This window comes from Tupaia chinensis, unplaced genomic scaffold (genome assembly GCF_000334495.1).
Source record: "Tupaia chinensis unplaced genomic scaffold, TupChi_1.0 Scaffold000270_1, whole genome shotgun sequence".
NCBI classification, from domain to species: domain Eukaryota; kingdom Metazoa; phylum Chordata; class Mammalia; order Scandentia; family Tupaiidae; genus Tupaia; species Tupaia belangeri.
In genome coordinates, this window is record NW_006159750.1 from 1,678,562 (window position 1) to 1,703,699 (window position 25,138).

Genomic DNA, 25,138 nt, shown 5'->3' on the forward strand with positions numbered 1-25,138 from the left:
AATTCATCTTAACCAAGTCAAGTAAAGGTCAGATAAAAGAAAATTTAAGTAAACTGTACACTTTTATAAACTGTTATTAAGGTCAACTCAAGTTAATATTTTTTAGTCCTAGGCTAGTAATAAATAGAAAGGGCAGATATGTCCAGAAAAGACAAATAAAAGTATTTTTACAATAAGCCAGGAGACAATCTATTTTTATCTTCAGATATATTCACCATTAAGAGTTGAAGCCTATTTTGCCAGAACATAATATCAAAGTGACAAAAATGAGGAACAGATTTGTGAACTTCTCTGAAACTATGAGAGATCTATACTCTTGAACCAGTGCACATGAGGAAAGGTGGTCAAAGTTACTGAAGGTAAAACCAAAGTATGTGAAGATGTTGAGAGAAGGTGCATGCAACTGAATTTCTTAAAAATAATTAAACAGGATAGTTGTCCAAAGTAATTGCACTTTATGAGGGACAAAGGCAAAAATCAGCAGTGTTTTGTTTGTAACAATGGGAATGGCATCTGAGGGCTAGTTGCAGGAGAGACTCTGAACTCCATAGAAGAAAAAATAGGTAGACTTGAACAAGAAAGTACCTGTCAGGGAGGCAGACATTCAGAGAGAAAGCATGGGAGAGGATTATAAATTATAAGCAGACCCCTAAAGTGTTGATCTCTGTTGTTTGGAGACAACTAAATATTATGACAACTACTTGTCCCCACACAGTTCACACCTTCTCATCTACACAGACACATACATACATACAAAGAAATATATGAAACTTTATGACAAATTGCTAAAAATGATTTTTGGCTCCAGAAGTTTCTGTGGCTATTCTTGGAAATAATTAGTCTAAGGCTATTCATTTCTCTCTGTATATGATCTCATGAGGCATATGGTTTTTAATACCATTTCTATTCTGACGATTCCCAATTCGTATCTAACTCTTATCACTCTTTGGAAAGATTTTTGTATCCAAGTGTTTGGTTCACGCTTGGAAATCTAAAAGCATCTCACATTTAGTATGTCCAGAACTAAACTTTTGATTTTCCTACTCTAAATCTCAGTGCTCTCCAGCCTTCTCCATATTAGAAAACAGCAACTCTCTTTCCCACTTTCCTTGAATGTAATCACTTGAACAATCTTTTTTTTCAATTTTTATTTTTTGAGAGGTTTTTGCTATAGGGCATGTGCGTTCTCCAGACAGAGAGAGACAGAGAGACAGAAAGCGAGAAATCACCCCCCAGGGGGTATAGCCACACCACAATCCCTTCTCCTCTCGGGATATTGGGCATGCACGCACATGCACCCGGTGTGAGTTTTAAGCCACCAGGTCCGGAACGCGAACCACGGTTGACTACGTGGGAGTCCAGCGACATAGCCATTAGGCTAACTGCTGGTCCCAATCACTTGGACAATTTTTAACATCTCTTTCCGTCACCTTCATTTTATCATAGAATCTCTACCTTAATAAAGTAGGTAGAATTTCATTTTTTCTTCTCTCCATTTACATCATAACCACATCAGCCCAGGTAGCCTTCATAGCTCATGTGAAATTTTGCAATACCAATAGTCTATAATTTCATTCTTAGCTTTTGAATATTTTCCACAATAGATCCTGAAAAACTTTAGAAAATGTAAATTGAATCATGTCACTACTATTTTTCAAAGTCTTTAATGGCTTTCCTTCTAGTAATAATAAAATTTAAAGTTCTTATATTGGCTTATATGTCCCAACATTATTTTTTCTCTTTTTTAGCTATATTCCTGTCTCACAGATTGACAGTGGACTTTCAAATAATTTTCAGAAAATATCAGTATTTCTCCAGATGACTTTATAAAGAGTGCTTAACTAAAAAGCTCTCCTAAAAAGTCAATAATACTTTTATTCTCTGGTTCCTTACTGTACCTAATTTTCTTTTATTGACCTAATGCCATCTCACATATACCATATTTAATTGCCTTTCTCCTCCCAATAAAGAACAAGGTCCATAAAATAATTGTTTCCTTGTGTTTTGGTTTTGAGTACGCCCAATTTTTACAATACATAATTAAGATGTATTTATGTTGCATTGGTGCATGTGATTATGGAGGCTGAGAGTTGCCATGATCTGCTATCTGTATGGTAGTGATGAAGGAAAGACAGTTTTTCAGCCAAAGTCTGAAAGCGTGGGAGCCACAGAGACAGTGGAGTCAATTGCAAGGGTCCGAGGCCAGAGGAAGATGAGGTAAGATGTCCTAGATCATTGCTGAGGTGAGATAAGATGTCCGAGCTCGTTGTTGAGACAGAAAAAGCGAGGGGAATGAAATTCTTCTTTCTCTACTTTTTGTTTCAGTCAGGCCCCCAGGTTAGGTGATGCCCACCTACATAGAGGTCAGTCTGCTTCACTGAGGACACCCATTAAATACTAATCTCATCTTGTTACAGTTGTACAGGCAAACCAGAATTTTGTTTAACCAGATATCTGAGCATCCCCGCATCCCCCTTATCCAGTTAATTTGCTTTATCAATAGGACACCCATATTTATCTTCTTAAACCATATGTAATTTTCAAATAAAGACAATGGCAAGGTCATAATTATGTTTAAAATAATACAGCTGTCCTGTCTGTAGCTGAACATATTCTACTCCTCAGAAGAGGCAGTAAAGCCTTTGAGTTATGCTACAATAACTTTTCTCAATAGCTCATACTAAACGTTCGGATATCAAAAAATTTCACCTGGTTGAGATTCTGTACCTGATGGAGGTTCTGTAGCTGGTACGATGATCTAAACCTTTATTTCTTAAAAGTCCGAGCCATTGGTAGTCATGCCTAGATTGGGCTGATGTCATTGTCCATTGATTTTACCAACAGGTCACCGTAATACCAAGAGACACTGTAAGAAATCGTCTGTATTCCAGCCATACATTTCCTTACCTACATTTTGAATTAATCATCCAATTACAAGTAATTTCTTTCTTCATCTGTTGATTCAGAGACATGAGGAGCCCAAAATTTGGTGGTAGCATTCCGAACTTCAAGTTCAAAAGGACTGTCATTGTTGGGACCAGCAGTTAGCATAATGGCTATGTCGCTGGACTCCCACGTAGTCGACTGCGGTTCGCGTCCCGGACCCGGTGACTTAAAACTCACACCAGGCGCGTGTGCGTGCGTGCCCAAGATCCCTAGAGGAGAATGGAGGAGAAGGGATTGTGGTGTGGCCATCCCCCCTGGGGGGTGATTTCTTGGTTTCTGTCTCTCTGTCTCTCTCTGTCTGCCTGGCGAGCGCACGCGCCCTATAGCAAAAACCTCTCAAAAAAAAAAAAAAAAAAAAGCATTGTCATTGTGTCTTTTGGTAGAAACATTCCTTCCTCTGGAACTAAGTCTTCTAGGCCAGGAGAGTATAAGGTCATAGGATTAAGAAGTAGAAAAATCTCTGGTAAGGTACCAGGGATAATAAAGGTGCAGTTCCCATTTCCACTCTTTGATTTTTGGACGCACTAATTCTGGCTATAGGGGGAACAACACCGCATATAAGATGCTTATGCAGATAATGTACAGGTTTCTGGAGAACCTTGCCCCAGCCCTCCAAGCATTGCCACCTAACTGGAACAATACTGAGTTTTCAAAAGCCCATTCTATCATTATATCAAGCCAGTTGATTTGGGGTTATAAGAAACATAGTAAATAAATCCATTGCCACAAATGTTTTATTATGAAGTGAGTTCATTGGTCTGAAGCACTGCTATATGGAGTATCATAATGGTAAGTGAGTTATTCTCTAAGTTCAAAGATGATATTTTGGATAAAAGCATTGCTTTTATAAGGCAAGTTTATATTCAAAGTAAGTATTCTAGTAAGAACAAAATGCAATCTTTGTAGGGACAGCAGACGGCACAGTGGTTATGTCCCTGGACTACCACATTGCCCACTGCCACGCAAGTCCCATACTGGTAGTTTGAAAATCATGCTGTGCTTGCATACCCAAGATCCCAGGAGAAAAGAAGGGATTGCAGCATGACCATTTACCCTGAGGGTTGATTTCCCATTTTCCCTCTCACTGTCTATGTCTCTGTTTCTCTCTTTGGTGAGTGCACATGCATTAAGGTAAAAACAAAACAAACAAAAGCAAAACAAAACAAAAAACAGCTGCCCTTTCCATTTTGAGAGCAGTACAAAATAATCACCTGCTTGCAGGCTAACCGTCCTTGATATTGGTGCCATATCAATGACTTGATGTTGGTCTCTGCTTCCTCCACTGGACACTCAATAAGTTGCTGTAACTAGCTTGGCATCAGTGGGTAAAATTCAGTTTCTAAGAGTGTATGCATAACACCTCATCCCTATGTGGGAACTAGTTTGTTCATAAGCCCCATTGGTTGATGTTGGTGGTGGCTGAGTAAAGAGAATGGTTGTATCTATAAATAGATGATCCTATTCACTTTATTATGGTCATGTGTCACTTAACAATGGGGATATATTCTGAGAAGTGCATCATTAGATGATTGTCTTGTGAGAACATCATCAAGTATACTTATACAAACCTAAATAATAAAACCTACCACATCTAGGCTATATGATATAGCCTATTAGCCTATTATATCTTTTATTATTTTTTTTGGAGAGGTTTTTGCTATAGGGTGCATGCGCTTGCCAAAGAGACAGAGAGAGAGACAGAAAATGAGAGATCACTCACTAGGGGGTATGGCCACACTGCAATCCCTTCTCCTTCTCTTGGGCACGCATGCATACATGCCTGGTGTGAGTTTAAGCCACCAGGTCCAGGATTCAAACCACAGTTGAATACATGGGAGTCCAGCAACACAACAATTATGCCAACTGCTCATCCCTAGCCTATTATATCTTATGAGACCACTAACATATATTCAGTCCATCACTAACAAAAACATTTTTAATGATCACGATTGCATTAAAGTATTAAAATCCACGACTGCGGAGGTTAACTTCTGATGAACATTTATGTGTGATACAAATATCTTCATGTTTTTGCCCACTCATAGAGTTCTGGTTACATACCTCTTCCACCTGTCATCTATTTTTCAATGTTTCTTCCAAGTCTCTGAACATCTAGCCAAACCCTCTGAAACAGTCAATGAATCAGTAATTAATTACAGTCCTTGCCATTTCTCCATCCAAGCAAAGTGAACAACCAAGTGCGCTGCTTAAGGTTCTGGAAGGTTTTCCCCTTACTCTGTCCTTTAAAAATGTTCAGAAAGAACTGGAGTGCTGCAGCTATTTTCAGGTTATGCCAGCACAATACCCAAGCATCTGTAAATGGCCTCCTTTCCTGTCAAATCATCATAGGGAAGTCCCTATAAAGCCATAGGTGCACTATGGAAGAGACAAGACCATGTAGCAGAAGTGGGGATCATGGATAGCTGGGTTACTTTTTCATGTAATTTATGCTTTCAAGCCCTACTAAGGCTCAATCATGTATATACACTTTCATGTGATGATGGAGTATTGCCTTGCATGCCCAACTTTATTGCTTGGTGGTTCAGGTAACACCCAGTTCATAATGGATAGCTGAGTCCTATGACCATAGGTCCTATTTGGTGGTCCATAATTAAGTATCACTTTTTACTGAGGCCTAGTAGCAGAACAGGAGTTCTTTCTCAAAAGAAGGAAGTATCCACAGAGGATGTCTAGGTTCGGTTTCAAAAGTCATAAAAACCTGTGCTGGGATTCAACTATTGGAGCCTATTGGAGATATCATGGGAGTCCAGCAACACAGCAATTATGCCAACTGCTCATCCCTAGCCTATTATATCTTATGAGACCACTAACATATATTCAGTCCATCACTAACAAAAACATTTTTAATGATCACGATTGCATTAAAGTATTAAAATCCACGACTGCGGAGGTTAACTTCTGATGAACATTTATGTGTGATACAAATATCTTCATGTTTTTGCCCACTCATAGAGTTCTGGTTACATACCTCTTCCACCTGTCATCTATTTTTCAATGTTTCTTCCAAGTCTCTGAACATCTAGCCAAACCCTCTGAAACAGTCAATGAATCAGTAATTAATTACAGTCCTTGCCATTTCTCCATCCAAGCAAAGTGAACAACCAAGTGCGCTGCTTAAGGTTCTGGAAGGTTTTCCCCTTACTCTGTCCTTTAAAAATGTTCAGAAAGAACTGGAGTGCTGCAGCTATTTTCAGGTTATGCCAGCACAATACCCAAGCATCTGTAAATGGCCTCCTTTCCTGTCAAATCATCATAGGGAAGTCCCTATAAAGCCATAGGTGCACTATGGAAGAGACAAGACCATGTAGCAGAAGTGGGGATCATGGATAGCTGGGTTACTTTTTCATGTAATTTATGCTTTCAAGCCCTACTAAGGCTCAATCATGTATATACACTTTCATGTGATGATGGAGTATTGCCTTGCATGCCCAACTTTATTGCTTGGTGGTCCAGGTAACACCCAGTTCATAATGGATAGCTGAGTCCTATGACCATAGGTCCTATTTGGTGGTCCATAATTAAGTATCACTTTTTACTGAGGCCTAGTAGCAGAACAGGAGTTCTTTCTCAAAAGAAGGAAGTATCCACAGAGGATGTCTAGGTTCGGTTTCAAAAGTCATAAAAACCTGTGCTGGGATTCAACTATTGGAGCCTATTGGAGATATCAAACAGCTATGGACACTTCATGCACCACTGGATCTGATGGCTCATGGCCTAAGTTTGCACAGCAGTCTTACACCTGTTGAAGAACCTTCTCTTGGTCTGACATCCACTCAATACTAGCAGGTTTCTGATAACTCAGAAAATGGACCAGAGTAACACACTCGAAGCAGAAATATATTGCCACTAAAGTATAAAGAAGCACACCAGACACAATGCCTCTTTCCTGGTTGTAGGAAATGCCAGTTGCAACAATTCATTTCTTTTCTGGGGATATCTCAATATCCTCCACACAAAAAGACACCGAAACATTTCACTGAAGTAGAAAGTTCATAAATTTTGGTTAGATTTATTTCCCACTCACTGTCACACAAAGGCCTTGCTAATAAATCCAGAATATTGGCCACTTTTTTGCTCACATGGTCCAATGAGCATAATATTATTTCTGTAATGGACTAGTGGTATACCTTGTAAAAGCAAAAGATGATAGTCTTAATCCATTTTGACTACTGTAACAAAATACTTCAAACTGGGTAATTTGTAAACAATAGATTATTTTTTTCTCACCATTTGGAGCCTGGAAAGTCCAAGATCAAGGTTTCAGTAGATTCAATTTCTTGCGAAGGTGGCTTTCTGCTTTAAAAATGTTGCCTTGTTGCTACATTCTCTGTAAAGATAAATGCTATGTCTTTGCATGGCAGAAAAAGATAGAAAAGGCCAATCCCACTCCCTGAAGTCATTTTATAAGGGGTATAATTCTATCCATGTGGACTCCACCCCATGACTTACCTCCTAAGGGTCCTATATTTTAATACTGTGACATAGGTGATTTAGTCTTTTTTTTTTCTCTCATGGATGTCTACAATATTCTTTCCTATATTTTACCTTTGAATGTTTAAGTTTGATCTATGTTATTTTTAGGAGACTCAGAAATATTTCCTTTGTTTGTATCTGCCAGAATATTTTATATCACAGAGTAAAATTCAGTAAAATTCTAACAAAAGAAGGAAGGAAAAAAAGGAAAAAGAAAGTAGTGAAAACAATTTTAGAAGATATTACTGAGCCATATTAAGACTTGAGTTATCATTAAGTATTTCAGGAAATTTTTAATATTTGAATTTTTATATTTAAATTAAAAACAATTCTTAAGATATAAGATATTATTCTTGACCACCCAGCTGAGCTAGTGTTTCCTGGGTTTGTCCACTGGATAATTATGCATCTCTCCATATTTTATTTCTTTATGAGTAGTCACTTAGTGCGACCCAAATTTTTTAAAATGGGAGTTATGTTTTCTCTTCTTGAGAGAATTTCTGAATAAATTATTTGGAGTGTTTTTAATAATAGGTTTGTTGTTTTGACTTATTAATTTACTTAGGTTATTATGTGTATCAATATGGACTCATGGAGATTTATTTTATGCTTTTGGTTAAAATCCACTGCTACGCTAATTGTATTGCTCAATTTTTTCTAGCTTTGGACCATTTAGAGCTCTTTTGTGACTTTTTGCTATTGGGTATCTTTCAAATTAGTTCTTATAACTATTTATTTACTTATTTATTTTTATTTATAACCAGAAAGGGAGACAGAGACAAAAAGAGAGTGAGAAGGGGAAAGCACTCCTCCTCCAATGGGACAGGGTCATGCCTCAACCCTTTCTTCTCCATTTTCTCCATCCTGTCAGGATTTTGGGCATGTTGCATGAGTACTGGTTCAGGATTCAAGCCATGCAGTTGGGATCTTGTTTCCTTATCCACTAGACCATGGGGCCAGGCCAGTTCTTTTGACTTTTTAACATACCACCACTAATATGTGCTTTTTTTTTCTTGTTTGATTGCTTATTTTGACATTTCCTTACTTTTGGACACCAAAAACTCCAGGATCAACCTGCATATTTCCAATCCCAGTCCTAGAATCAGCTGTTTCTCCAAGAAGTCCTGGTTCCTTTCATTAGAGAATCATATTATAAATCAGTACATGTAGGCACAGGTATACTTGTTGCTTCAGGTCATCTTTGCTTTTTAAAGGTCCTCTGAGCTGATGGAGAAAAGTTTATGTGTATACAGTCTGTGTATTCTAACAAATTTTCCTATATATAACATCTCTATTTATGTTTTATTAAATTAACAGTACAAATTCATGTCTGTCTGATATTTCTGACTCTAATCTATTATGACTTGGTTAATTTAAGACTTCTGCACTTGCATACAGTAAATTCACTCTCCACCAGTAGGAAATTCAGCTTCATTGTGAGCTATCCATTTGCATAGTGGTATAATTCCAGCCACCCATAACTCCTGTTTAAATTTGGGTTGCACTTAGTGACTACTTTTCAAGAAATAAAATATCACCTCTCAAAAAAAAAAAAAAAAGAAGAAATAAAATATGAAGGGAGACATAATTCTCCAGTGGAGAAACCCAAAAAATGCTATTTCAGCTAGGTGATCAAGGTTAACATTGTATGTCTTAAAGATTATTTTGGGAGGGTCTACAGATGGCGTAGTGGTTATGTTGCTGGATTCCCATATGGCTAGCCATGGTTTGCGTTCCAATTCCAATGACTTAAAACTCATACTGAGCACATGTGAATGTGTACCCAAGACCCTGTGAGGAGAGTGGAGAAGAAGGGATTGCAGTGTGGCCATCCTCCCAGGGGGCTATTTCTCTTTTTCCCTCTCAGTGTCTCTGTTTATTTCTCTGCAGCTAGTACACGTTACCTGTGGGAAGCTGCGCACCAGCGAGTCTGCCGAGGTTTCTCAGAGAGCAAACAATTACCATGATTGGTTCCCTTCCAAAAACCTGACCTTCGAAACTTTGCTCTGATTGACCACTAGAATCCCTCAAATTTGAATATCCGGCACCTCATGATTGGTCCAAAAGCAACCAATCATAACCCACCGTTAACAACCAATCAGGGCCCACCGTTAACAACCAATCAGGACCCACCGTTTGCAACCCACCAGAGTGTATATAAGCATGATGCCTGGCCCACAGTAGCCAGACGACGATGACCAGGAAGACGACAACTGAAGAGCCTGAAGAGCTGAAACACCGCGCAGTCTCCAGACGAACTGGGAGACCCTGAAGAGTTGTAACACTACATCGTCTCCGGACGACCCTGAAGAGTTGTGATACCGCGTCGTCTCCGTGCTGCTCACAGTAGACGACGCGACCCTTAAGAGTTGTGACACTGCGTCGTCTCTGTGCTGTACCGTGCTGCCCACAATAAACAGATGACATTGTCGTCTCCGTGCTGTAACACTACGCTGCTTGCCCCGGCTCTCAGTCCTTCACTCAGGAAACCCGTTCGGCTGACCCCCGGGTAGGGACAGTTACCTAAGGCAAAAATCTCTTAAAAAATTTGTTTTGACTTAAATACAAAAATTACAATGTTATAGATTTCCTGAAATCTCTGATGGTAACTCAAGTCTTAATCTGGCTCAGTAATAGCTTCTAAAATTTGTTTTCACTATTTCCTTTTTGCTTTCTCTTTTTTTATTCTTTCTTCTTTCTTTCTGTTACTTTTTCTTTTTGCGTGTGTCTAGAATTTTTGCACAATTTCACTCTGCTCTTTATAGCAGCATTGGAATTGTTAAGTTGTATAGACACACTGGAAATAAATTTAATACTAAATTTAATAATTAATAAATGAAATTAAATTATGTGAATGTGCAGCTAATTTTGCTCTTAGTCTTACAGATTCCACTCATTTTCAAAGTTAATTAGGTCAGCACCTTTCCTCCTCCTTTTAATGGTTGTAATGACCCAAGTTGATAAATGTTCTTTATATTGAAAATTATCTTGTATGACATTGTTAGTTATTTTTTTTAATTTATAGTATTAAGAATCATTTAAGCTATATGATTGGTTAAAATTACACTCTGGGTGGGGCCAGAAGGTGGCATGGATTTTAAGATGGCTGGATGCCAGGCTGGGGGCTTGAAAACATGCCAGCTATGTGTGTGCACATGCCCAGAATCCTGAGAGGATAATGGAGGAGAAGGGTCTTTGGCGTGGCCATCCAACCAGGGGAGAGGGGGTATTATTTATATTCCTCACTCTCTCTCTCTCTCTCTCTGTCTCTGGTGAGCAGATACACCTTATAGCAGCAACAACAACAACGAAATTACATTTGAGAACCATTTTTCTAGTATGATCAAGGTCTTATTTCAGATAATATATGTATAGAGAAAGGAGAGAAAAAAAAACCAACACTAAGATATAATATTGGGATCAGCAGATGGTGGAATGGTTATGTCACTGGATACCCACATAGTCAATGATAATTCAACACCCGAACTCAGTGGCTTAAAACTCACACTGGGAGCATGTGCATGCATGCCCAGTATCCCAAGTGGAGAATGGAGGATAAGGAATTGTGGCATGCTTATCCCTCTGGGAAGTGATTTCTCCCTCTCTGTATCTCTTTGTCTCTTGGCGAGCACACATACCCTATAGCAAAAATCTCTCTTAAAAATAAAATTCTATCAGATTATAAAATGTTATGTCATTATGAGAGTAATTTTGGCAATCAGACACCAATTAAATAATGTTTATTAAGATAGCTTGGTAGTGTTCTTGCTATAATTTAACAAGTATCCATGTTTGAGTAAGATACCTACTGGCCCTAAACAAATATGACAGTAAAACTCCCAGGGGGTTACAAAAATAGAAAACTGTTCAAAGCAAGCTCTCAGCTGGTAGAACATTCCATCAAGAATCAACTGATAAGCCAAGAGGCTGAGAAAAATACAAATCCTTCCCTCTCTTGTGAGCTTACATTGGAGTTATGAAGCTTTTAATGTAAGGGAGAAAGGCAAGTAAGATAGGATTATGAAATCACCCCCCAAGGGGTACTGCCACACTGCAATCCCTTCTTCTTCATTCTCCTCTCGAGATCTTGGACACACATGCACATGCACCCTGTGTGAGTTTAAGCCACCGGGTCTGGGACTTGAACCAAGGTCAACTACATGAGAGTCCAGTAACATAGCCATTACTCCAACTGCTGGTCTCAATAATGAATACTTTTTAACTTTTTTTATAAAATGAAATTTCTAGCCTAAGCTTCTCTCTCTTTCTCTCTCTCTCCCTCTCTCTCTCTCTCTCTCTCTAAATACACACACACACACAAACACACACACACACTCATATAATAAGCACACATACATACATCTTAGTTAATATTTTTAAAATATTAACTTTGATCTGTCCTACCATACAGATAGCCAAAATAATGAAATGAAACCTAAGGATGTATGCTAAAAGCAAGGGTTGATGTTGTGGATTACAGGGGCCTGTGTATTAGAGCTGCATATGGAGCCACTGTAGAAGATATTAAAAATAATATAAGAAATTCCCTTAGAGAGTCTTTTGTTTAAGAAACAAAAATAATTCTCATTCATGATTCAACTGTGTTTCAGTTTAGAGAACTAATGTGAAGAACTTGGACTCTGGGGTCAAAAATAAATCCAATTCATGCTTACCAAATGCTAATGTTTAAACTTTGGGTCTCTATTTGATACCCATATAGCTTGTTCTAAAGATTCTACAAGTCAAAATCTGCAAATTGCTTTGCTCCATGGTCAAAAAATATGGTTTCCTTTTTCAATAGAAGGAACAAATCTAATCACTGCTGTTACTCATTAATAGTTTATATCATATGATTTACATCAAAGAATGGTATGGGTGCTGAGAAAATGTGATAGCATTACACATTTGGATTGTATTGAATAAAGTATAACCCCAAAGAATTCATCTTATGACTGGCCTTTTGAAAACAAACAAACAAAAAGCCCTCCTTTTATTCCCCTGTGGTATAATAAAAATATATATTTGATCTTGGATACCAGTTCCTAGCATAGTACTTAGAAAATACTGAATTTCCTGAGTCTTAGTACTTTGTTATCCTAAGGTGATTACTGGTGGGGCCCCTAGAAAGGATTCAGGATGGTGACTGGTAGCTAAAAAAAAAACAACCACATAATTAGAAGGCTCAAATGTTCAGCATCACACGTCCAGACCTCTAGGGGGTGTAGGAAGAACAGAGATTGAATTCATCACATGGTCAATTGTTTAGTCAACCAGGACTCTAGGACAAGGGGTCTTTTGTGCCCCGCTTACCCGGAACTTGATCTCTTTGTCTCTCCCACTTAGCTATTCTGAGTTGTATCCCATATAATGAGTCTGTAATTGGAAGTATAGTGCTTTCAGTGAGTGCTGTGCGTCATTCTCACAGATAATCACTCTTAAAGGAGGGTTGTGGGAAAGTATAACCCCAAAGAATTCATCTTATGACTGGCCTTTTGAAAACAAACAAACAAAAAGCCCTCCTTTTATTCCCCTGTGGTATAATAAAAATATATATTTGATCTTGGATACCAGTTCCTAGCATAGTACTTAGAAAATACTGAATTTCCTGAGTCTTAGTACTTTGTTATCCTAAGGTGATTACTGGTGGGGCCCCTAGAAAGGATTCAGGATGGTGACTGGTAGCTAAAAAAAAAACAACCACATAATTAGAAGGCTCAAATGTTCAGCATCACACGTCCAGACCTCTAGGGGGTGTAGGAAGAACAGAGATTGAATTCATCACATGGTCAATTGTTTAGTCAACCAGGACTCTAGGACAAGGGGTCTTTTGTGCCCCACTTACCCGGAACTTGATCTCTTTGTCTCTCCCACTTAGCTATTCTGAGTTGTATCCCATATAATGAGTCTGTAATTGGAAGTATAGTGCTTTCAGTGAGTGCTGTGCGTCATTCTCACAGATATCACTCTTAAAGGAGGGTTGTGGGAATCCCTGAATTTGTAATTAATTCATATAGAGCAATAGATAGCCTAAGGACCTCTCTCATAACTGATATCAGAATGAAGGAAGATCCTTAGAAGACTACAGGATCACCAGCTTGTGGGATTTGACATTAAATCTGTAGTTAATGTCCTAATTTAAGGACTTGGCCTTTAACTTGTGGGTTCTGACACTAACTCTGAATAATTAATTTCAGAAATGAATTGAATTCTAGGACACCTGATTAATATCAACAAATTGGTTTTGGAACATAATGCTCATGCTAGCTCCTCTGTATTTTTGAGATCATAGACTAACTTTCTTGAATGTTACATTGTTTATTGAAAGCCTTTACTCCTTTCTTTGTTAATATTCTTTGTCATCACATCAATATCCTGTTACCACCTTTGGATGTCTTCTTTATATAAGTAGATCATCCTTCCCTAGAGTTGCTTCTCAGTTTTTTAATATTATCATTTCTTTATCTACATCAGTTACATCAGCTACCTAAACCTGTATAACCTTCTTAACATTGTCATCATTAAAAATGGTACCATTTTCCAAACGGACATTCAAGCATCCAATGAGCTCATCAAAACCACATAAATCCTTCACTGTGCTTGGCGAAGTACCCAACATGGAACTATACTTTAATCTACAAAGAGTTCTATGCCACTTCTTCTTACCTTCCCTGAACCCATCAGTCTTATTTCTCCAGATTAATTTATTAGGCTGTTGGGAAAATCATGACATGTTTTTCTAAGCAAAAATGTTTCATGACTTCCCTGACAACCCAATAGCCTAGAGTCATATGTCAACATTAAAATCATTGTCTCGTGGGACCGGCAAATGGCATGGACATTAAGGTGCTGGATCCCACATAGCCAACTCTGCAGTTTGAGTCCCAGACCCAGAGGATTTAAAATCATGCTAGGCAAGTGTGCATTTATGTCCAAAATCCCAAAAGGAAAATGGTGAAGAGATCATAGTGTAGCCAACCACCAAAGGGTGATTTCTCACTTTCATGTGACCAATAGCAAAAAAAAAAAAAAAAATACATGACCTTATATACTCACCCATCCAACTTTCAATACATTCCAATAACAAACCTCAGCTTTTAATAAATGAATTTACAGCAATTGTTTTCCACTCTCCAGCTAAACATCAGTGGAAAAATATCCAACGGGATAGATCAGTTACATGATTATAAGTTATATATTTATTATTATCATTTCTGTTTGAGACACAAATACTCCCTAGCAATATAATTATATATCACCACCTAAGTCCCCCTATTCAGTCATGGAATTTATTGTTTCCTGTCTTCTGCACTATCCTCTAATGATCCTTTTCCAGCACACATAAGAATAGCTGATGATACTGCTTCATGATTTGCTAAGTTAATAGAAGGCTTTCCATTCACTAATCTACAAACCAGCTTTATATTTGTCCCATTTTCTCCTTCCTGTCATAACAGAGTTTTCTACTGCTAGCAAGCTAAACTTTCCGTTTACATTATAAATCACATTCCCTCTCACCTTCTTCAGAAACGTCTCCCTTTGTTTACCTCCACACTCTCCTAAGAGTTCAATCATTGACATATATATATGTCCCTGTTCAGGCGCCAGGTGTCCCATCCCTGTTCGGGCGCCAGGTGTCCCGACCCGGAGGGGACACCCAAATGGGTTTCCTGAGTGAAGGAGTGAGAGCCGGGGCAAGCAGCGTAGTGTTACAGCACGGAGACGACAGTGTCGTCTGTTTATTGTGGGCAGCACGGTACAGCACAGAGACGACGCAGTGTCACAGCTCTTAAGGGTCGCGTCGTCTACTCTGAGCAGCACGGAGACGACGCGGTATCACAACTCTTCAGGGTCGTCCGGAGACGATGTAGTGTTACAACTCTTCAGGGTCTCCCAGGTCGTCTGGAGACGATGCAGTGTCAGCTCTTCAGGATCTTCAGGGTCGTCTGGAGACTGCACGGTGTTTCAGCTCTTCAGGCTCTTCAGTTGTCGTCTTCCTGGTCATCATCGTCATCGTCTTCTGGCTACTGTGGGCCAGGCATCGTGGTTATATACACTCTGGTGGGTTGTTAACGGTGGGCCCTGATTGGTTGTTAACGGTGGGTTATGATTGGTTGCTTTTGGACCAATCATGAGGTGCCGGATATGCAAATTTGAGGGATTCTAGTGGTCAATCAGAGCAAAGTTTCGAAGGTCAGGTTTTTGGAAGGGAACCAATCATGGTAACTTAAAACAAACAAAACAGCAAGAACAAGCAAAATTTACCTGAATTTTCTTGAGTTGTTTGCTATGATTTCAAACTAGCCATTACTTTACCTTTTTACTCTTCCTCTAATTTGAAGCCTATGCAAAGATTTTTTTCAACACATTGACTTCACATCTCACTTCCATTTATCTTTCCAACTATAGACTTTCTTATTATACCTCATTCTACACTTTCATACCTCCAAAGTTATTAAGCAATATGTAATTTTATTTTCAGTACCACAAAAATTTTGTATTCAAACTAGTTGAAAATGTATTGTTCTGAAACCTTCTTTATCTTGACTTTCATAGCATTGCTGTTGCCTAATGTTCTTTTTATGTTACTGGCAATTTCTTGAATTTTTTTTCAGAATTCTACTCCAATGTATATTTATTTTCTGAACTGAATTCTAGGTTATTTTCTCCTTTTCGTCAATATTCTCTATATGGTGTGTATGTGTTCTCAATAATTGTCAATAGCATATATGCCTACAAATGTACCTATATGCTAAGCCCTTAAGTTTATACCACATAGAGTTTGCTTTAGAGAAATACCTACCTTGGATCTTTCTGAATACTCAGAACTATCTACACTTAATATGTTCCAAGTAGAAATTATATTTCTCCAGATTATTGAAAATCTGCCTGACCCAGTGTTCCATAAACGGATGGCATATTCTATCTGCCTATATGCTCAATCCAGAAAACTGAATGTTATCTTCAACATTTTTCCCTCTCAGCTCCTACATCAAATGCATAAATATAGCCTGACATTACTTCCTCCTAAATATGCACCTAATCTGTCCATTTATCTATTTTCTGAATTGCAAGTGCTCTTCTCTCCTTCCTCATCAAAATCTAGCCATCTTGGCTTCTTTAATTACCATGCATTTATCAGGCACTATGATAACTCTATGAGGGTGCTTTGGGGAAACTAAATCAAATTAATTCAATAAAAAGGTCTCACAGTTTAAGGTAAAATCAGTTGAATATATACTTGTTTCAGAGAGAAATATATACAGAAAAAAACCCACAGGTTTATTAAAAAACTCATACTACTAGCTTTTAGCTGTATCAGAAGAATATCCAAAAGACTGATTGATTTATAATATTTTAAGATTATAGCTTTATGAAAATTGCAAATGTAATATATATGACATTATCTCATCAGCTCAAATATCTCTTTAGGACATTCCAGTTGATTGAGAAGATAAGCAAACAGATTTTTTTACAAATATGAGACAGGCCTATTGTGTCTCTTAATGATCATAACACCATTCAAAATTTTTAAAAATTACAAGTGTGACATTTTTATTATGCTAAATTCTCTCAATAATTTTGCTGAATGCTGTCAGACTTGTTTTTATTAAGGGTTTTTGTCTTGTAAAAACCAAAACACAACCAAACCTTTCTATTAGCATTTAAAAGTTTTAAGTATATACTTTTACTGTTCAATATGCCTAAGAGTACTGAGCATAAAATATTCAAATTATAGGGGGTCTAAAATGCACTAATATCACATAAATAGTCCTACCTTCTCACTTCACAACCTTTTATGGACAGACCAGTTTTCATTTCTGTGATCCAGATCTCAGTGATCAATACCATCATCAGTTCTGTATTTTCTTAGATTTCTGTGGTATTGATGCTCTGGCATTGGGGATTTTACAAACTAAAGAAGAGATTGCCCCTTTCTGGGATAGCCAGTTCCTGAAAAAAAAACAACAACAACAACAACAACAACAACAAAAACTTTATTTATAAGCATGTGATTTGAGTCCCAAACCTAGTGGCTTGCTTTCTCTCTGTCTTGTAAGCACATGTGCCCTATAGCAAATTTTAAAAATATGTTAGTAATAATAAAATTGGGTCCCACATGGCTGACTGCAGTTTGCATCCTGAATCTGGAAGCTTGCCCTCTCTCTCTCCCTCTCTCTCCCTCTCTCTCTCTCTCTCTCTGGTCAAAATTGAAAAATAATAATTATAAATTATTATAAATACATATTTTAAAATAAATTAAATTAAATTAATATGTATTTTTTAAATACACCAGTGGCCAGCTACAGTGGTTCATGTGCTATTGTGCCCAAAATCCTGAGAGGGGGATGGTGGAGAAGGAACTGAGGCGAGGCCATCCTCCTGGGGGGTGATTTTCACTTTCTGTCTCTGGTGAGTGCATGCATCCTGTAGTGAAAATCTCTCAAAAAGAAAAAAGAATTCCATTATATATACATACCACATTTTATTTATTCATTAGTTTATAGATGGACATGATCCATCAATGTCCATTTGATTGCATCTTTTAGCTATTATGCTGCAATAAACATGGGAGTGAAAATATTTTTTGACATACTGACTTACCTTTTCATATATATCTAGTAGTAGGATTTTTTGATTATAAAGTAGTTCAAATTTAGTTTTTTGAAAAACTTACATACTTTCTTAAGTAATGACAATATTAATTTATATTCTCATCAGTAGTGCACAAGAATTCTTTTTCTGCATCTTTACCAGCACATGTCATACTTTGATTTATTTATTATTTTGAGTAAAAGGCATTCTAACTAGGTGAGGAGGTACTTCACTGTGGTTTTGATTTGCATATCCTTGATATTTAGTGATGCTGAGCATTTCGTTATGTATTTGTTGGACATTAACATGTCTTTCTTTAAGGACCATGTGATGGACCCAATAGTCCATTTTTTAATCATTTTATTAATTAATTAATTTATTTTTATTTTTCAGCAAGATGTTTGAACTCCTGTTATATTTTTATTATTAATCCCTTGTCAGATGTATAGTATAGCTTGCAATTATTTTCCTCCCATCTGTAGGTTGTCTCTGTGCTGTGTTGTTTCCATTGCTGTCTCTTCACTCTATTGACAGTTGTAATTGCAATGCTGGAGCTTTTTAGTTTAATGAAATCCCATTTCTCTATGTTTGCTTTTGTTGCCTGCATTTCTGAAGTCCTATTTATAAAATCTTCCCCATGTCAATGTCCTGAAGTGTTTTTCCCTATACTTTCTTCTAGTAATTATGCAGTTACCAATTCTTACATTTATGTACTTATATACTTTGAGTTGATTTTTGTATATGGTGAGAAAGAGGGTTTCATATCATTATTCTGCATAGAGATATTCAATTTCCCAGAAATATTTATTAAAGAGACTGTCTTTAATGGGACAAATAAATGTGGTATTATCTGTTGAAGATAATTTTCTTGTATTATCAACTGGACTAGGAAGAAATGAACACATATTGGAATATTCACTTTGTAAGCTAAATAACGTGATTGAATGTATAAAAGAACTTGAAATTAAAAAAATAATAGTAAAATTTTACAAAAAGAGACTGTCCTTTCCCCAGTATATATTCTTAGCATCTTTGTTGATAATCAGTTAATTGTGTGTGAATTTATTTCTGGTTTCTATTTTGTTACATTGGCTTATGTCTTTATTTTTATTCCAGTACTATGCTGTTTGGGTTACTTTAGATCTGTACACATTTTTTTAATGGTCTTAGTGTACTATATAGTAGGAGCATAGCATATAAAATCTGTCTACCATCTATGAATTTCAATTGTAAAAGAGATAAACAAAAATGGATGAATAAGCCAACCTATAAAACTAAACCTATTCACCAATTCATAACACAATAAGTGTTACTAGACTAGGCATCTTAGGACAGATAATATTTGTTGTGTGTCCAAGGTAGCAAAATAATAATAAGTACAGAACTAACCCAGTGATGTATTTATTAGAAATGATTCACAAAGCATATACTACCAAGAGTTGACATTTATCTCAAATTTTAAAAATAAATATTTTTTCATAAATGTGAAAAATAAGCTAAAACACAATGTGATATGTCATTTCAAAAATTTTAATTTCTGGGACCAGCAGTTAGCGTAATGACTATGTCGCTGGACTCCAATGTAGTTGACCGCGGTTTGCGTCCCAGACCCGGTGGCTTAAAATTCACGCCGGGCACATATGTGTGCATGCCCAAGATCCCAAGAGGAGAACGGAAGAGAAGGGATTGTGGCGTGGCCATCCCCCCTTTGGGGTGATTTCTCACTTTCTATCTCTCTGTCTCTCTCTGTCTGTCTGGTGAGTGCACGTGCCCTATAGCAAAAACCTCTCCAATAATAATAATAATAATAATAATAATAATTTTAATTCCTCTAGGAAATAACTTGATTTGACCTACAACTGTGAAACTTTGCTCCTTTTTAAAAATAAATAACATTCAGGACCAGCAGTTGTGTAATGGCTATGTTGTTGGACTCTCATGTAGTCGAGTGAGGTTCGAGTCCTGGACCTGGTGGCTTAAATTCACGCTAGGCACATGTGCACGAATGCCCAAGATACCAAGAGGAGAATGAAGGAGGAGGGATTGCGGCGTGGCCGTCCCCACTGGGAGGTGATTTCTCGCTTTCTGTCTCTCTGTCTCTCTGTGTTTCTGGCAAGCACACGCATCCTATAGCAAAAACCTCTCCTAAATAAACAAATAAATAAATGAGTAAATAAATAAATGAATAAATAAAATAACATTCCACAGTAATACATAAATGTTAAACTTTAGACTGTTATAAAGAAGATAATAAAAAATGAACAATACAGTAGTATTTGATGTTCTGATTAACCTAAAAGAAGTATGGTTAGACTTTATTATAAATTTAGCTCTCAAAGATTTTCTATTTATTTTAGTATTATCAATACCTTAGAACATTATGTAATTTATCAAATATTTTACATGAGAATAATTTTTTAATAAGATATAAAATTTAATGTATATGTCACAAATTTAAAATGTTAATATTTCTTCATGGCAGCTAAGATTTGCTGATTCAAAAAGCAATTACAATTCTCATTAAATTTATTACCATAGTATTCTAGCAGCAAAATCTATTTTCTTATAATACTGACATTTATATTGATGTCTGACTGTTGGCTTAATTACAGTTAAGCTGTTAATTGAACATCAACTCTGCATTGTCTTTCTAGATAACTTAACTTGTCCAGGTTTGTACACTTTGTTGATTTAACTGGTTCAAGACAGCATGCTACCAGTGAATAAGACTGCTGAATGGATAATCTAATTCAGTCATTAAAATGAAACTCATCCTGCAATTAACATACATCTTTCACTTTTATAAAGACCAAGTCAGCTTTACTTTGATGAGGCATATTGGCTAGGAATTTGTCCAAAAGCTATAAGAGAAATCTAATAAAATGATAATATAAATAAATTAACAGGTTCCCCCCCATAGGAAAAGTTCAGATGTAGGCAGTCTAGAGACTGCATGGTGACCCCTAACTTTCTCTTTTGTAGCATTTGTCTACCTGCTCTTAGAGATTTAGTTTAGTTTGTCATGTTTCAGAAAGCAGGATGACGCAGGATCAAGAATGAAGGGCACATGAAATATCAGACTTTATTTTCATCCTAAGAAACTATTCTAGAAGTTTTACTCTGTAATTTATTGAAGAGAAACATATCGCAACATAGCTCATGGACACCCATCATCATGCAAAGTTGTATGTGTATGTAGTAGGCAGAACAAATAATGACTTTCCAAACATAATCTGAAGAACCTGTGAATTTGTCATTTTACCAAAAGATTTTTTGCAGATGTGATTAAGGTTAAAGATCTTGAGATGGCTTTTTCTCTGAGAAAACACCAAATGGCAGATGATACCACTGCAGCTGGAGAAGCCATGGGAGCTCTGGAATGAGAGCTTCTGCAAGACTTGGTAGTGGCCTCTAGGGCTTGAGCCATGGCTAAGATCAACACAGACTGAGGCCACAGAACTCACCAACAATAGGCCAAGAACAAAGAGGAATCCTGGTCACCAAGCAAGGCTGCCTGGTCAGTGACTTGAAGATCAAGCCACTGGAGGAAACTTATCTTTTTTCCCTGCCTATTAGGAAGTCTGAGATTATTGACTTTCAAGGGAGCATCTCTCAAAGATGAAGTTTCGAAGATCATGTCTATGTAGAAGCAGACCTGTGCTGGCCAGTGGACCAGGTTCAAAGCACTTGCCACCATGGGGGAATACAATGCCCATGTGTGGGTGGGAAGTACTCCAAGGAGGTAGCCAACACCATCTAAGAGGCTGCCATCCTGGTGTAGCTCTTCATCATCACTGTATAGAGAGACCACTGGGGAAACAAGATCAGCAAGTCCCAGACTATCCCTCTGCTCTGTAATGGTGTGTCTTATCCCTGCCCCTAGTGGCATTGGCATCATCTTGGCCCCTGTGCCCAAGAAGGTACTACTGATAGCCGGCATAGATAACTGCTACACTTCAACCAAGAGCTGCACTGCCACCCTGGGCAACTTTACCAAGGTCAATTTTGATGCCATCTCTAAGACCTACAGCTATCTGACTCCCTACCTCTGGAAAGAGATCACATTCACCAAGTCTCCTGATCCAAAATTTACTGATTATCTGGCAAGTTCCACATCAGAGTTGCTGTGCAGAGGAACCTGACTCAAGATGTGACCACAATGTAGGGTTCTCATATGAGAAAAATAAAATCAACTGAGCCTGAAAAAAAGAAAATCTACTAAGCTGTCCTGGAATCATATCCTCAACAGAAATTGTGTGCAGATAAATAGTCCTTGTTGTTTCAAGTCTCTACGTTTGGGAGGAGTTTGGTATGTACTATAGCAGTAGATTACTAAAACAATTTGGTATGTAGAAGTCATGTTCTGACAAAACAAAATGGATGACAATGGCCTTGGGACACAGAGTTTGGTAAAAATCTATTAAAAACTCTGGTGGAGACTGGAAACTTACCAAGAAAAAATTTATTGAAAACTGAAGGAAATGAAACCTGTGATATGTAGAAGTAGAAAACTTGACAACATGGTCTTCTGCAATAATGTAGGAGAAAGAAAATAGATCCAGTAAGCTTATGGATATGGTTAAGAAGATTAAATAATTTTCTTTTCTGAGTATCATGAAGTATCTTTACAAAGAGATGAATTAAAGGAACTGCTCTATTTTTCAAGCACGATCTAGAGAAAGATTTTTCAGACCAGAATTTTCTTGGCTGGGGAATAATAATATTTCTAATTTCATTCATCTGTAGCTAGAAAAAGATTCTCAAAGGATATGAAGTTCTCAAAAATGACACCCATGGTGCTAACAGTAAAAATAGAATTAAGCTCAAGATCAAATCTAGAATACAGCTGTAAGGCCCTTTGTAAAAACCTCAAAAAGACTTCAGAGCATTACCCTACAACATTGTTACTCACAGTTGGAACTGGAAGGGGATTATTTCTAAGAGATATATGTGTTTGATTTATTTAATAGAGTAGACCACAGAATAATTAAGAAGAAAGCCCAAATGTTTTTAAACACAAAATCTTCATGTGAGTATTGTAGTTTAGACTAAAATGGGTATGGACAAAATAAGGAAATATACTTCTGGGTCCTCAATTATTCCCAATCTCACATAAAAAGAAAAGTCACTGAGAAAATGACTCACTCTAAAACACAGATTACTTCTTATGGAAAAGGAGGAATTACTAGAAAGATGGAGTCAGAAATCCAAAGAGCAGAACCAAGTGCGCAGGAGATGCGATACGCTGGAGTAAACCTCTGTATTCAGTAATGTCTGTTTTCTACCCCCAAATGAAAGGCAACTGAGGACATGTAAATGCTATGGAGCACTGATTGCCATGTCTCCCCTAAGCACTCCTGGCTTTAAAATTCAATCATTTATTTAATCACTAATTGAGCATATTCTATTCATTTTACCATTTTGTGATGCCTAAATCTCACCAGTTTATAGGTAGAATAGAAAAGATAGATAGGAACTTCATAAAAAAGGAAAAAAAAAAAAAAAAAAAAGCACTGAACTTACAAAACTGCACCTGAGTAATGGATTTCAAAAAAGCTTTGTATCTGCACTTGATGCAGATGAATAAATTTTTTTTTTTGAGAGATTTTCACTGTAGGGCGCGTGCGCTCGCCAGACAGACAGAGAGAGACATAGAGACAGAAAGCGAGAAATCACCCCCCAGGGGGGATGGTCACGCCGCAATCCCTTCTCCTCCATTCTCCTCTCGGGATCTTGGGCACGCACGCACACGCGCCCGGCGTGAGTTTTAAGCCACCGGGTCCGGGACGTGAACCGCGGTCGACTACGTGGGAGTCCAGCGACATAGCCATTACGCTAACTGCTGGTTCCCCAGATGAATAAATTTTGTGTTGATTCTGAGTCTGATTTCATGAAGATATGAGTGTGTTTTGTATATGGAAGAAATTGGACCAGAGGTACCAAAGGCCAAATGCAGTAGTTCTTACATTGTTAAGCTCTCAGTGAACCATACTTTTCAGTATTTATGCCCTTGTATATATCCATCCTTTTGAATCAGGGCCTGCTCTATGACTGTTTAGGCCAAGAGAATGGAGTACAAAAGTGACATATGTTAGTTAATTTCTTAACCTTCAGAAACTATCATCTTCAGCTTTTGTTTGCTTTGAAACCCTGAAGCACTGTATAAAAAATTAGCTGCCCTGCTGGGGAGATCAGAGAAAGAAGTCATGTGGAGAAGGAAGATTTCTGAGATTACAGAGAAAGAGAAAGGCCTGGTGATCCAAGAATCCCAGCTGACTCCAATCCTCAGCTAACACATGTTTTTAAAGAAGAGGAGTGAACCCTGGTCAGAATGACAGAACTGCCTGAGATCAGCCTAGATTGCAGAATCGTGAATCAAAAGTTTTGAGATAGGGTGTATTTCAAAAGTATATCACTAAAGCAAAATCCAAGTGAAAAATAAATGCCTTAAAAATTAGGGTATTCTGCTACAACAGAGTTAAGGCCTGAGATAAAGATTTAGAAAACATCAGCATTTAGAGAAGAACTGATGCTATTTTAATGAATAAAATGACCCAGGGAAATATGCAAAAGATAGATTTTTAAGCCATAATGACAATGATACACATCCTAAACATTTAAGTAGACATGGAAGAACCACCAAGATAGACTGAGAATTGTCAATAATTTAAACGGAGTTGTGCAGGCCAAGATGAAAATTGCTGTGAATGAGTAACAGTGAATTATAATGAATATTGAAGAATGGTCTAACAGAACTTCTGTTTGCAGGTCTACTGAATTTGCAATAAAGAGGTCATCAATGCCTTCCATGGTAGAAATTTAAGTCAAATTTATGAGCAGCTGATGTGTTGTGTTGGGTTGAGAGAGAAATGAAGATAAAGGTAAGTTCTGTGCATGTGTTTCTGTGTGAGTGTGTGTGTGGCTTGATAGGGAGTTGATCATATTTTAGGCTTACATTGAAGAAATAAAAATAAATCAAAATTCTTTTAAAGAGAAAGGGAGAGGCCTAAATAAATTATTTATTAATCAGATCATAGAGTTATTTGGATCTTTTTTTCTTGCAGAACAGGAAATAAAGACTTTTTCTTTCAGAGAGAGAAAGTAA

The 25,138-nt window shown here is 37.3% G+C and overlaps 1 pseudogene; it reads left to right on the top strand.

Moving 5' to 3' along the window:
* The first annotated feature begins 2,095 nt into the window (after positions 1-2,095).
* On the top strand, positions 2,096-22,198 carry LOC102487109 (40S ribosomal protein S2 pseudogene; annotated as a pseudogene).
* The last annotated feature ends 2,940 nt before the right edge of the window (positions 22,199-25,138 follow it).